Source organism: Pristiophorus japonicus, chromosome 15, assembly GCF_044704955.1.
Source record: "Pristiophorus japonicus isolate sPriJap1 chromosome 15, sPriJap1.hap1, whole genome shotgun sequence".
Taxonomy (NCBI): Eukaryota; Metazoa; Chordata; class Chondrichthyes; family Pristiophoridae; genus Pristiophorus; species Pristiophorus japonicus.
The window spans coordinates 156,124,333-156,138,385 of record NC_091991.1 but is presented as its reverse complement, the minus strand read 5'-3'; the positions used below and the strand labels follow the sequence as shown (position 1 = coordinate 156,138,385).

Genomic DNA, 14,053 nt, shown 5'->3' with positions numbered 1-14,053 from the left:
GGCTCATGACTGGCAAATTATGCCTAATTTGGAAACGTGTAGTGTAATGCAACATCCCCACCAACACCTGGGAGTCCCTGGCCCAAGACCACCCTAAGTGGAGGAAGTGCATCCGAGAGGGTGCTGAGCACCTCGAGTCTCAATGCTGAGAGCATGCAGAAATCAAGCGCAGACAGCAGAAAGAGCGTGCGGCAAACCAATCCCACCCACCCCTTCCCTCAATGACTATCTGTCCCACCTGTGACAGAGTCTGTGGCTCTCCTATTGGACTGTTCAGCCACCAAAGAACTCACTTCAGGAGTGGAAGCAAGTCTTCCTCGATTCCAAGGGACTGTCTATGATGAGCATTATGAACGCGGGCAAGGCGAAGGCTGAAAGCGTATACACCCTTCAGCGAAAAGCATTAAAGAAGTGGTGAAAGAAAGAGTTCTGGGCATTCCAGTGCAAACATCTCTAAAGTTACACAAGCAATGCCATGAAAAGATAGCTAGAGCAAATAGGGTGTTGATGTGCATTCACAGGACAATTGATTATAAAGGCGAGGCATACTATGTTGTCTTATACAAGACCTTGGTCAGGTCTCTTAAAATACTGTGTCCAGTTTTGGTCTCCTCACATGGTGGGTGATATTGAGGCTCTGGAAAGAGTGCAGAGGAGGGCCACTAGACTAATTCTCACTATAAAACATCTTAGTGGTAATATATTGAGCTGGATAGGCGAAAAGAGTTGAGACATTACATGTTACAGAAATGTATACTTAGGAGTGATCTGATTGAGCTTTAAGACAATGACCATTATGTTTACCATGGGTCTGTTTCATTTAAGATGCAAAGTATATATTTACTCACCAAATGCTAGGATATTGGCTGCAAGAGAGGAGGTGGGAAGAGCATTGCACAAACTGTAACTTTACTCAAACTGCTGTATTTCCATTACTATATATAGAAATGCCAAAAGCTCTGATTACATGCATCAATTTGGGATATGGAGATGTTAAAAGCTTTAATTTACCATCTCCAGGTACCTATTACTGCGTTTTGAGGTAATGACACCCTAAACTTCCTGCCACCTTAGACCCATCCGTGTACACAGAGACACCATAAACGTTAATTTCCTCCCTCCATGTGTTTATTATTGTGCCTGAAAACCCTGTGAGCCTCAGAACATCACATCCCTTTGTCTACTTAAATCCACCCAAAACCCGAAGAAAGTACAGGCATGGCTCATGCCATAGAATACTCTATAACTTGTGGTTCTAATCATTTTGTTTTTCAATGATACTAGAAGTGCATATTTTAATTGGTTGCCATGATACCAAAAAAATGGCGGTGTTCTTCAACCCTTAAAACAATCCAAAGTATTTCTGTTGTTTACACATGCACAAACGCGTCTCGCGCACAGACACACGTATACGTAAATTACAACTGATATTTAATCAAAATCATTTTGCTTCAGATTTTAAGAGCATTGCTCAGTTAAGGGTAATGGGATATGCCACCACAACACAAAGCATCAGGTACAATAACAACTTGCACTTGTATAGTGCCTTTAATGTAGAAAAACGTCCTAAAGTGCTTCACAGAGGCACAAACAGACAAAAATAGACATCGAGCTAAATGCGACGAGATTAGGAGGGATTAAAAGCTCGGTGAAAGAGGTGGGTTAGAAGAAAAGTCTTAAAAGAAGGAGATGAAAAGATAGAGGTTTAAAATAGAATTCCACAGCTTGGAGCCTAAAGACTGAAAGCCCAGCCACAAAAGAGTTCAAAACAGATTAGCTCAACAAGCAGCTGATTTCATTTATCTAGTTTTGCTTTTCATTTTCCCTCCCTTTTCCAAGAATTAGAAACAAATCAAGAAAAGTGATTCCAACGGCTCCAATTTGGTACAATTCAGATTTTAATTAGAAAAAAAATCTCAATATGGACCATTGGCATCACGGAGACATGGCTCCAGGGTGCCCAAGGCTGGGAACGCAACATCCAGGGGTATTCAACATTCAGGAAGGATAGACAGAAAGGAAAAGGAGGTGGGATAGAAACATAGAAAATAGGTGCAGGAGTAGGCCATTCGGCCCTTCGAGCCCGCACCGCCATTCAATAAGATCATGGCTGATCATTCCTTCAGTACCCCTTTCCTGCTTTCTTTCCATACCCCTTGATCCCCTTAACCGTAAGGGCCATATCTAACTCCCTCTTGAATATATCCAATGAACTGGCATCAACAACTCTCTGTGGCAGGGAATTCCACAGGTCAACAACTCTCTGAGTGAAGAAGTTTCTCCTCATCTCAGTCCTAAATGGCCTACCCCTTATCCTAAGACTATGTCCCCTGGTTCTGGACTTCCCCAACATCGAGAACATTCTTCCCGCACCTTACCTGTCCAGTCCCATGATGAACCATGACACCCAGGTCTCGTTGCACCTCCCCTGTTTCTAGTCTGCCACCATTCAGATACTATTCTGCCTTTGTGCTTTTGCCCCCAAAATGGATCACCTCACATTTATCCACATTATACTGCATCTGCCATGTATTTGTCCACTCACCTAATCTGTCCAAGTCACCCTGCAGCCTCTAAGAGTCCTCCTCATAGCTCACACCGCCACCCAGTTTAGTGTCATCCGCAAACCTGGAGATATTACACTCTATTCCTTCATCCAAATCGTTAATGTATATTGTAAATAGCTGGGGTCCCAGCACTGAGCACCGCTTCACCCCACTAGTAACAGCCTGCCATCCTGAAAAGGACCCGTTTATCCCGACTCTCTGCTTCCTGTCTGCCAACCAGTTCTCTATCCATGTCAGTACATTACCCCCAATACCATGCGCTTAGATTTTGTACACCAATCTCTTGTGCGGGACCTTGTCAAAAGCCTTTTGAAAGTCCAAATACACCACATCCACTGGTTCTCCCTTGTCCACTCTACTAGTTACATCCTCAAAAAATTCCAGAAGATTCGTCAAGCATGATTTCCCTTTCATAAATCCATCCAATCAGTCCGATCCTGTCACTGCTTTCCAAATGGGCTGCTATTTCATCCTTAATTATTGATTCCAACATTTTCCCCACTACTGATGTCAGGCTAACTGGTCTATAATTACCCGCTTTCTCTCTCCCTCTCTTTTTAAAAAGTGGTGTTACATTAGCTACCCTCCAGTCCATAGGAACTGATCCAGAGTCGATAGATTGTTGGAAAATGATCACCAATGCATCCACTCTTTCTCGGGCCACTTCCTTAAGTATTCTGGGATGCAGACTATCAGGACCCGGGGATTTATCGGCCTTTAATCCCATCAATTTCCCGAACACAATTTCCTGCCTCATAAGGATATCTTTCAGTTCCTCATTCTCACTAGATCCACTGTCCCCTAGTACATTCGGAAGATTATTTGTATCTTCCTTTGTGAAGACAGAACCGAAGTATTGGTTCAATTGGTCTGACATTTCTTTGTTCCCCATTATAAATTCACCTGAATCCGACTGCAAGGGACCTACATTTGTCTTTACTAATCTTTTTCTCTTCACATATTTATAGAAGCTTTTGCAGTTAGTTTTTATGTTCCCTGCAAGCTTCCTCTCGTACTCTATTTTCCCCTTAGTCCTCCTCTGTTGAATTCTAAATTTCTTCCAGTCCTCAGATTTGTTGCTTTTTCTAGCCAATTTATATGCCTCTTCCTTGGTTTTAACACTACCCTTAATTTCCCTTGTTAGCCATGGTTGAGCCACTGGTTAAAGAGGAAATTAACGCAATAGTAAAGAAGGACATTAGCTTGGATGATGTGGAATCTGTATAGGTAGAGCTGCGGAATACCAAAGGGCAGAAAACGCCAGTGGGAATGGTGTATAGACCATCAAACAGCAGTAGTGAGGTTGGGAACAGCATCAAACAAGAAATTAGGGATGCGTGCAATAAAGGTACAGCAGTTATCATGGGCAACTTTAATCGACATATAGATTGGGCTAACCAAAGTGGTAGCCTAGACCAATATGTCGAAGAACCAACTAGAGGGCTGGCCATCCTAGACTGGGTGATGTGGAATGAGAAAGGACTAATTAGCAATCTTGTTGTGCGAGGCCACTTGGGGAAGAGTGACCATAATATGGTAGAATTCTTTATTAAAATGGAGAGTGACAGTTAATTCAGAGACTAGGGTCCTGAACTTAAAGAAAGGTAACTTCAATGGTATGAGACGTGAATCGGCTAGAATAGACTAGCGAATGATACTTAAAGGGTTGACCGTGGATAGGCAATGGCACATGGATGAACTTCAACAACTGTACATCCCTGTTTGGAGTAAAAATAAAACGAGGAAGGTGGCTCAACCATGGCTAACAAGGGAAATTAAGGACAGCATTAAATCCAAGGAAGATGCATATAAATTGGCCAGAAAAAGCAGCAAACCTGAGGACTGGGAGAAATTTAGAATTCAGCAGAGGAAAATAAAGGATTTAATTAGGAGGGGGAAGATAGAGTATGAGAGGAAACTTGCTGGGAACATAAAATCTATCGAAGCTTTTGCAGTCAGTTATGTGAATAAAAAAGGTTAGTGAAGACAAACATAGGTCCCTTGCAGTCAGATTCAGGTGAATTTATAATGGGGAACAAAGAAATGGCAGACCAGTTGAACAAGTACTTTGGTTCTGTCTTCACGAAGGAAGACACAAATAACCTTCCGGAAATACTGGGGGGACCGAGGGTCTAGTGGGAAGGAGGAACTGAAGGAAATTCTTTTTAGGTGAAATTGTTTTATGGAAATTGATGGGATTGAAGGCCGATAAATCCCAGGGGCCTGATAGTCTGCATCCCAGAGTACTTAAGGAAGTGGCCCTAGAAATAGTGGATGCATCGGTGATCATTTTCCAACAGTATCGACTCTGGATCAGTTCCTATGGACTGGAGGTTAGCTAATGTAATACCACTTTTTAAAAAAGGAGGGAGAGAGAGAAAACAGGGAATTATAGACCGGTTATCCTGACATCAGTAGAGGGAAAAATGTTGGAATCAATTATTAAAGATGAAATAGCAGCGCATTTGGAAAGCAGTGACAGGATCGGTCCAAGTCAGCATGAATTTATGAAAGGGAAATCATGCTTGACAAATCTAGAATTTTTTGAGGATGTAACTAATAGAGTGGACAAGGGAGAACCAATGGATGTGGTGTATTTGGACTTTCAAATGGCTTTTGACAAGGTCCCACACAAGAGATTGGTGTGCAAAATTAAAGCACATGGTATTAGGGGTAATGTACTGACGTGGATAGAGAACTGGTTGGCAGACAGGAAGCAGAGAGTTGGGATAAACGGGTCCTTTTCAGAATGGCAGGCAGTGACTAGTGGGATGCCACAGGGCTCAGAGCTGGGACCTCAGCTATTTGCAATATACATCAATGATTTAGACGAAGGAATTGAGTGTAATATCTCCAAGTTTGCAGATGACACTAAGATGGGTGGCGGTGTGAGCTGTGAGGAGGATGTTAAGAGGCTGCAGGGTGACTTGGACAGGTTAGGCGAGTGGGCAAATGCATAGCAGATGCAGTATAATGTAGATAAATGTGAGGTTTTTGGTGGCAAAAACACAAAGGCAGAATATTATCTGAATGGCGGCAGATTAGGAAAAGGGGAGGTGCAACAAGACATTTGTCATTGAAAGTTGGCAGGCAGGTACAGCAGGCGGTGAAGAAGGCAAATGGCATATTGGCCTTCATAGCTAGGGGATTTGAGTATAGGAGCAGGGAGATCTTCCTGCAGTTGTACAGGGCCTTGGTGAGGCCCACCTGGAATATTGTGCTCAGTTTTGGTCTCCTAATCTGAGGAAGGACATTCTTGTTATTGAGCGAGTGCAGCGAAGGTTCACCAGACTGATTCCCGGGATGACAGGACTGACATATGAGGACAGACTGGATCGACTGGGCCTGTATTCACTGGAGTTCAGAAGGATGAGAGGGGATTTCACAGAAACATATAAAATTCTGACGGGATTGGACAGGTTAGGTGCAGGAAGAATGTTCCCGATGTTGGGAAAGTCCAGAAACTGAGGACACAGTCTAAGGATAAGTGGTAAGCCATTTAGGACTGAGATTAAGAGAAACTTCTTCACTCAAGGATTTGTTAACCTGTGGAATTCTCTACCGCAGAGAGTTGTTGATGCCAGTTCATTGGATATATTCAAGAGGGAGCTAAAGGGATCAAGGGGTATGGGGAGAAAACAGGAAAGGGGTACTGAGGTGAATGATCAGCCATGATCTTACTGAATGGTGGTGCAGGCTCGAAGGGCCAAATGGCCTACTCCTGCACCTATTTTCTATGTTTCTATGGAGATCACTTTGGACTCAATCAAATTCCTCGAGCCTCAGCTGCATGAGATGATGTTCAGTGGCATTAGTGGAGCGAGAAACAGAGCTAATATTTCAGGTGGATGATCTTTCAACCTTTCAGGTCATCAACCTGAAACGTGAACTCTGTTTCTCTCTCCACAGATGCTGCCTGACCTGCTGAGTATTTCTAGCATTTTCTGATTTTATTTCAGATTTTCAGCATCTGCAGTATTTTGTTTCTGTAGAGGTTCAGTGGGTCAATACCTTTTGGCTCTGAAAACTTAGGGACTATTTTTCTTTAATATAATGGGGCTGGTGCCATTTACAGCCCTCCCCAAGTGTCTGTGGACCAGGAATATCAGAGTGGCACCTTGCTGCTCCATCGGGAGAGGGCTATTTAGCACAAAAAGAATCAAAACCATTTTTTTTAAAACTGCAGAGTTCAAAGTTGCTGTTTTCTTAAGTGGCAATTGATCGTTCTGGGATCTATTGACACTGCAAAGGCAGCATTGAGGAGCCCACTTCGAGTGAACCCGTCATGTTATTCCATATTGGTGGACTATCTTGCTCATATTTTCAGAACCATTTTACTTTGTTAGTTATAAGAAATTGAACCCTTGCATTTTGGCCTTCAACCAAGAACCTCCTCTCCCTGCTGTCTACTGCTTTCTTAATAATCCAACTGACTCCAGTGTCAGCTTTCAGTCAAATGGACTACCTACCCCAATCCAAGAGCAGAATCCAGCAGCCTATTGACAACGACCCCTGCTGAGTTGAAATGAATAGTTATCACAGCAACAATGACCGTGAATGCAATGCTAAGCTATCTTTCATTGTCTGCAGCATGTTGCATCAGACACTCAAACTCACTGCTTGCATCTTAATCTGCATCTCTCAGTCTTGCTTTCCGTGAGTTTAACTCCGAGAGCTATGTTTAGCTCCAGAGAAGCATTTTTGACATATATTGTACAGAGGTCCCCTGTAGCAGCATGGACAGAAATTCTGAAATGCAACAGGAACTTTTAATACAATCACTATAAAATGAGAGTGTAACTCCTTTATTTTTCCTAGCTTCCAACAAGTAAAGCCTTTCATCCCAGAGTCCAAGTTTCCGTGGATGTTATGGGGCTTTTATTCCAATCTCGGAGGTTCACCTTAACTATTTGTAAGGCATTGAGTAACAGATAGTGAGCTATGAGGTTTAATTTTATGACTTTGTACTCCTAGCACAAGTGTCGGCCTTGACTTAGCAATAGCACTCTTGACTCGGTCAGAAGGTCGTGGGTTCAAGAGACTTGAGTCCATATTCTAGGCCAACACTTTAGTCATCACCATAGACGGTTCCTCGAACGAGGATGACTTGCTTCCACAAGAGTTCACAGATGTTTCAATGAAGGACGCGATGTTCCAGTCCTGAACTCCAATTGAGAGGGTGGAAGATGACTGGGCGTGGATTTTTTTTTTAAAAACATGTGGTGACCGTTGCACAGCAGCCACCACACGGGCTCGACAGCTAGGCCTTTATACAGTGGCAAGGGTTGAACCAGGATGACTGGAGACCTGCTCTGCTGCGCGGACCAAGTGCGCACACATATCGCAGTGTGGGCTGATCCGTGCTGCCCCTGGGCCCTCTGCTCTTCTGGGCCCCGTACCCTCATTCGCCATACCTTCGCCAACTGAGGGATGCTGCAACATCTGAGGTTACCATCTTTCGGATGAGGCATTAAATCGAGGCCCCGCCTATCCCCTCAAGTGGATGTAAAAGATCCTATGGCACTATTTAAAGAAGAGCAGGGGAGTTCTCCCCGGTGTTCTGGCCAGCGGTTATCTCTCAATCAAATTCACTAATCATCTGGCCATTATCGCATTCATGCTTGTGGGACAAATTGGCTGTTGTGTTTCTGACATTACAACAGTGGCTGTAAAGTGTTCTGGGAAGTCCTGAGGTCATGGAAGGCACAATATAAATGCAAGTTCTTACTTTATCTTTTGTCCCCTGCTAGAAGTGCCCATCAAGTTCCTGCTGTGCAAAGCTTTGTATTGTGTATGCCTATTCATTAAATCACCCCCCAGTGTGTTATTTTATTACCACAAACAAAGTTAATAGAGTTCTAGGCCCTCTGAGCTCCTGCAACATGGAGAAATTCACATGCTTTTATTCGCTTTCCAACTATTATCAATCAGCAGTTTTACCATCAAGACCTATTCATACCTTCTTGTTTCTCAAAGGGATTGGCTTTCTTTCAGTGTAGTAGTCCAACACGTTTTCCACATCACAGATACATTTCACTTCTGTAACATAAGAGGGAAAAGAGTAAAACTTAATTATCTTCAAAATGAGGGCACAAGTTAATGAGGCCCTATGATTATATACAAAATGGCCACAACAATTATTTATTTTGAAAAAAGTCTGCAAACCGTGATCAAATTCTACTATATCTTTGCAGGGCTGACTAGACTGAACTTTTGCATGAACTTCATTTAAGTTCTTCTGCACTTTCATTACTTGCTTCATGTCATCTATTTGACTGCAGCTCCAAAACAGATCTGCTCTTTGCAGGATTTCATCAACAACAAACTTGGGAAGGAGATTCTCAGTCGTTTATCACATCCAATTGTTTTTTTCCCAAAACAATGAACTCACTTATTTATTTTTAAAATGTAAACCAGGCAATCTAACTTTCCAAACAGCTGAAACTGGGATGGATGGCCCTCCTGTATGGCTCAGAGACGTGGACCATGTACAGTAGACATCTCAAATCGCTGGAGAAATACCACCAACGATGTCTCCACAAGATCCTGCAAATCCCCTGGGAGGACAGACGCACCAACGTTAGCGTCCTCGATCAGGCCAACATCCCCAGCATTGAAGTACTGACCACACTCGATCAGTTCCGCTGGGCAGGCCACATTGTTCGCATGCCTGACACAAGACTCCCAAAGCAAGCGCTCTATTTGGAACTCCTTCATGGCAAACGAGCCAAAGGTGGGCAGAGGAAACGTTTTAAAGACACCCTCAAAGCCTCCCTGATAAAGTGCAACATCCCCTCACCAACACCTGGGAGTCCCTGGCCAAAGACCGCACTAAGTGGAGGAAGTGCATCCGGGAGGGCGCTGAGTACCTCGAGTCTCATCGCCGAGAGCATGCAGAAACTGAGCGCAGGTAGCGGCAAATCAGTCCCACCCACCCGTTCCATCAATGAACTGTCTGTCCCACCTGTGACAGGGATTGTGGTTCTCGTATTGGACTGTTCAGTCACCTAAAAATTCAATTTTTTTTGAGAGTGGAAGCAAGTCTTTCTCGATTCTGAGGGACTGCCTATGATGATGATGATGACGACATTATATAATTGGAACACCGGTTCACAGCCCACTGTGCCATTTCTGGTTGTTATTTTTAAACAGTGAACAGAAAACAAAAAAACTTCAAATTGAACTGTTTAGAATAAAATATTTACAATTAATTGCATACAAACATACTAAATCTGTCACTATCACCCACAACATTGTTGTCCAATAGTAAATGGTAACTAGCCACAGGCGTAGCTACACTGCTTTAGCCATATGTACTCATTTGAGTAGAAAAAGCCTCCCATACATTACAGGTAAATGTAATCCACATGTATATTTAAACATATAGCCCCTTTCCATGTGAAACATTGCAGTCTGTCTCTTTCACCAAAGTATGGAATGCTGCCATGAAGTCTATCAGACGCAGCGCATCTTTGTGCCGCTGCTAGGTTTTGGTCCAGCAGTGGCGAGCAGTAATTTGACTTCAGAGAGATTGTCGAGAATGTTCACTCACACAACAAGACATGCCAGTCACCCCTGCTCTCCCTCTAGGCTGCGGGTGGATGTTGCTCGCCCTTTACCATGATGTGCCTTGTTAGAACTACTAGTTATTGGTTGGGCCTGCTTTCTTCTGCCAGCCTGAAGTGGTTATTCTCAGTGGTCGAGCCGACCAGGATGACAGCTCTCCTCTCTATACAATGTTGCTGGAGTTTCCATGCTAACACACTATTTTAACAGGTAACCAATAAGCAGTAACCAGCGAAGTATAGCGCACACAACAATCAAACAACATCTGTAGACTGTTTTTTGTCTTAACATTGTAACAACAAATGCACAAAAAGACATATGCCATGCAATCACCAATATCGAGGTTACATGCCCAATGATGCCTATTATTTATTATTCACTCAAAAATGCAGTTAGTTGCATCTGGATTCACAATTATTCACATGTGGCTAGTGGTTAATGTATTGGATAACACTGCTCTAGAATTTCATCGTGTATAAAAGCAAAAACATGTGCCGCTTTAAGCATTCAATGTTTGTAAACAAATTTCCTTCAGGTTTACACACTAAAGAATCCGTCTCTAAGAGTGATCCCTAGTTCTAGATGCTCCATACATTAAAGCTATTAGCCCAGTTCGATCTATTACATTCTGTAATATAGAGCTCCCCCTGGTGGACTACTGTGGTAATACTACTCATGTAAATACAATAAAGGATCATGTGACAAGCCATCTTGTAGTGTGTGTGTTTGTGAGGTCGTAAATATATCACACATTCCACTCAATGTCTTAGATTTTCCATCGCACCAGCCTGATTTTGGGTGGGAGTGAGCACTTCTTATGACCGTTCCTGCCCACTGTTCATCCAATTTTCCACCACCGGTTCCAGTGGGCTCTAAGAGGCTGTCAATCCATATCAGCTTTTGTGCTGTGCATGCAAGTGGAAATAGATTTATCCTTCACAACCTTTTTTTTAATTTAGTATCTTGTACAGTCAATACAGAGAGGGGACAGTCATCCATCGTGTCTAGAAAGAGATCTTAGGATGTCCGAAAGCACTTCAATGTCAATGAAGTACTTCTGAAGTGTAGTCACTGTTGCAGTCTAGGCTTAATACAAGGCCAGATATCAGTAACCCACTGTGCCACACTATCACTGGGAGAAGCATTTTATTAACACAGTACAGGTGTTGCCAATTTCATTTCAGAAGATGGTTACAAACAGGAATGCAAGATTGGTACATATTCCTGGTGGTTTTTTAAAAAAAATAAACATATCTTGAACAAAAACAATGCACTGCATGAATTTGTGCTTTAGAATGGTATGCATGAAGTGTTCAGGAACAGGAATTTCCCCACTGACATCCAACTGCATTACAAAGTAAGGGTTTAACATGCTATTTCAGTCGGATTGTCACAAAACATGGCTTTGTAAAAGTGAACAGCACTCCACTTCGTCCAATGAGCTCTAGACGAGTGCTGGTTCAAGTCTGGTGACAATCATTGAGAGCTCCAAAATGTTCCCTTGTGTACACAGCAAACACACGGGTGTAACAAAGTTCAGTTTTAGATAATGGAGACATTCACATTCAGCATCTGCGGAGAGGAAAGATGAGCTAACGTTTCAGGAGCGCACTCTTCGTCGAAACTGTTAACTCATCCTTTGTCTGTACATGCTGACCGGCGTGCTGAGTGCTTCCGTTACTTTTGGATTTTGGTTCATATTTCCAGCATCTGCAGATTTTTGCTTTTTGTTTGTGGAATCTCCTCTGCAGGGTGGAGTTCTGGCAGTGTGGGAGTCCCTGGGTCGGAGGGCCATTTGTCATGCCACTAAGAGGAACCCATCAGTGCAAAGAGGAGAATCCCAATACTGCCGCAACAGGGACACCCCTGCAGTACCTTTCCAGCGATTTGAGGTGTCAACGTCTCTGAGCACTTGATAAAGTGCAACATCCCCACCGGCACCTGGGAATCCCTGGCCTAAGACCACCCTAAGTGGAGGAAGAGCATCCAGGAGGGCACTGAGGACCTCGAGTCTGGTCGCCGAGAGCATGCAGAAAACAAGCGCAGGCAACGGAAGGAACGTGCGACAAACCAGACTCCCCACCCACCCTTTTCTTCAACCACTGTCTGTCCCACCTGTGATAGAGACTGTAATTCTTGTATTGGACTGTACAGTCACCTGAGAACTCATTTTTAGAGTGGAAGCAAGTCTTCCTTGATTTCAAGGGATTGCTATGGTGATTGATTGACTGCAGTACCAGAAAGGCCAAAACGGAACCTTGAACGGACAGGAGTGACCCGAAGATAGGATCAAGGCCCCTACTAGGCCTCAGCTGGGACTGAGAGCTCCAACGGGCATGTGCTAGACTGAATCCCTGGGTCAAGAGAGAGTCTCGAGGCCGACTCTACCTTCCATACAGGAGGCCTAGATAGTGGCAGTACGTGGGGTGGCGGGAAAGGAAATCTAACAGGGACCCAGGTCCTAACCTACTGTCATTATTTGCATGGTTTAATGGGAAGTTGTGCTCCTGCCTCAGCTCAGCTGTTGCTGAAACCTTCACCTATGCCTGTTAGCTCCAGACTAGACCATTTCAAAGCTCTCCTGGCCGGCATACCATCCTCCATAAACTTGTGTTCATCCAAAGCTCTGCTGCCTGTATCCTAACTCGCACCAAGTCCCATTCACCCATCACCCCTGTGCTTGCTGATCTACATTGGTTCCCGGTCTGGCAATGCCTCGATTTTAACATTTTCATTCTTGATTTCAATCCCTCCATCTCTGTAACCTCCACCAGTGCTACAATCCTCCAAGATCTCTGCGCTTCTCCAATTCTAGCATCCCCAATTTTATTCACTCCACTGCTGGCAGCCGTGCCTTCAGCTGCCAAGGCCCTAAGCTCTAGAATTCCCATCCTAATTCTCTCCCCTTCTCTACCTCTCTCTTCTCCTTTAAGGCGCTCCTTAAAACCTACCTCTTTGGTCAAATTTTGTTTGGTTACGCTCCTGTGAGGCACCTTGGGACGTTTTACTATGTTAAAAGCGCTATATAAATACAAGTTGTTGTTGTTGTTGCCCCTGGTGGAGCTGAGCAAGGAAATCTTGGTTGGCAGAATCCAGCCCAATGTTCCGTAAAGGATCTCTCTGTGTTTATAATAAACAGTTTCTGGAGCAGCCTGAACCAAACTACCCCATTAAAATTCACTTAACACAAATCTTTAGATATCTTTGGCTGTTGTTTTAATGGCTCTTGACTGGTAGACAAGGCAATAAAATAACAGCACTTCCCATCCTGCAGACCAAATGTATACACTGGACTTCGATTTGTTTTAGATTTTCTTTTCCTCTATTAAATAATGCTTTTAAAGCATGAATATTTGACAATTTTCCATGAAAAGTAAAACTAAATTATATGTTGGAATCAAGGAACTCAAGATGTCCTTAGGATAGAATACACAAAATAAAATTGAATGTTTATTTTTTTCTTGCCAGTCTCAATCTCAGTGATTTTTTGCTGGGGTACAGTTGCTCGGGCACCAATAGGCACTTTCATTCTTCATGTGTGAACCGCAACAATAAATAATATTCAACTGTAGAGGCCGTCACAGCTATACCTGATCCTGTCCTCACCCGACATCTACACAAGGGGATTTTCTAGTAAGGGCTGTTGGCTCACACCATTAGTGGGAAGCCGAGTTGACTTTTCCTTTTCCGAGCCCTGGGATGCTAATGGAAATTGTGGAAGCCCACCATCCCCCCAGACACAGGATTAGTTGGACACGCGCAGATTATGCATTTAACCTATCCCCTTGTTGGTTGGTCTGGCTCCATACCACAGCATATTCTGCAATGACCCACTTGACCCATGAAGGAATTCCAAACGTTCTCACAGGAAAATACCAGACAAATATCAGCACTAGTCTTTGTTGTCAGCGACCTGGCTG

General features: G+C 43.5%; 1 protein-coding gene across 4 annotated transcripts in view; it reads right to left on the bottom strand.

The window, feature by feature from the left end:
* Nucleotides 1–14,053, bottom strand: part of rhbdf1a (rhomboid 5 homolog 1a (Drosophila)) — a 346,823-nt gene that overhangs the window by 258,010 nt on the left and 74,760 nt on the right. For all 4 annotated transcript variants that reach the window (XM_070901161.1, XM_070901163.1, XM_070901162.1 and 1 more), the window contains exon 2: nt 8,527–8,606. The gene's annotated coding sequence lies outside the window, so the exon portion shown is untranslated. The remainder of the gene's footprint in view (nt 1–8,526; nt 8,607–14,053) is intronic.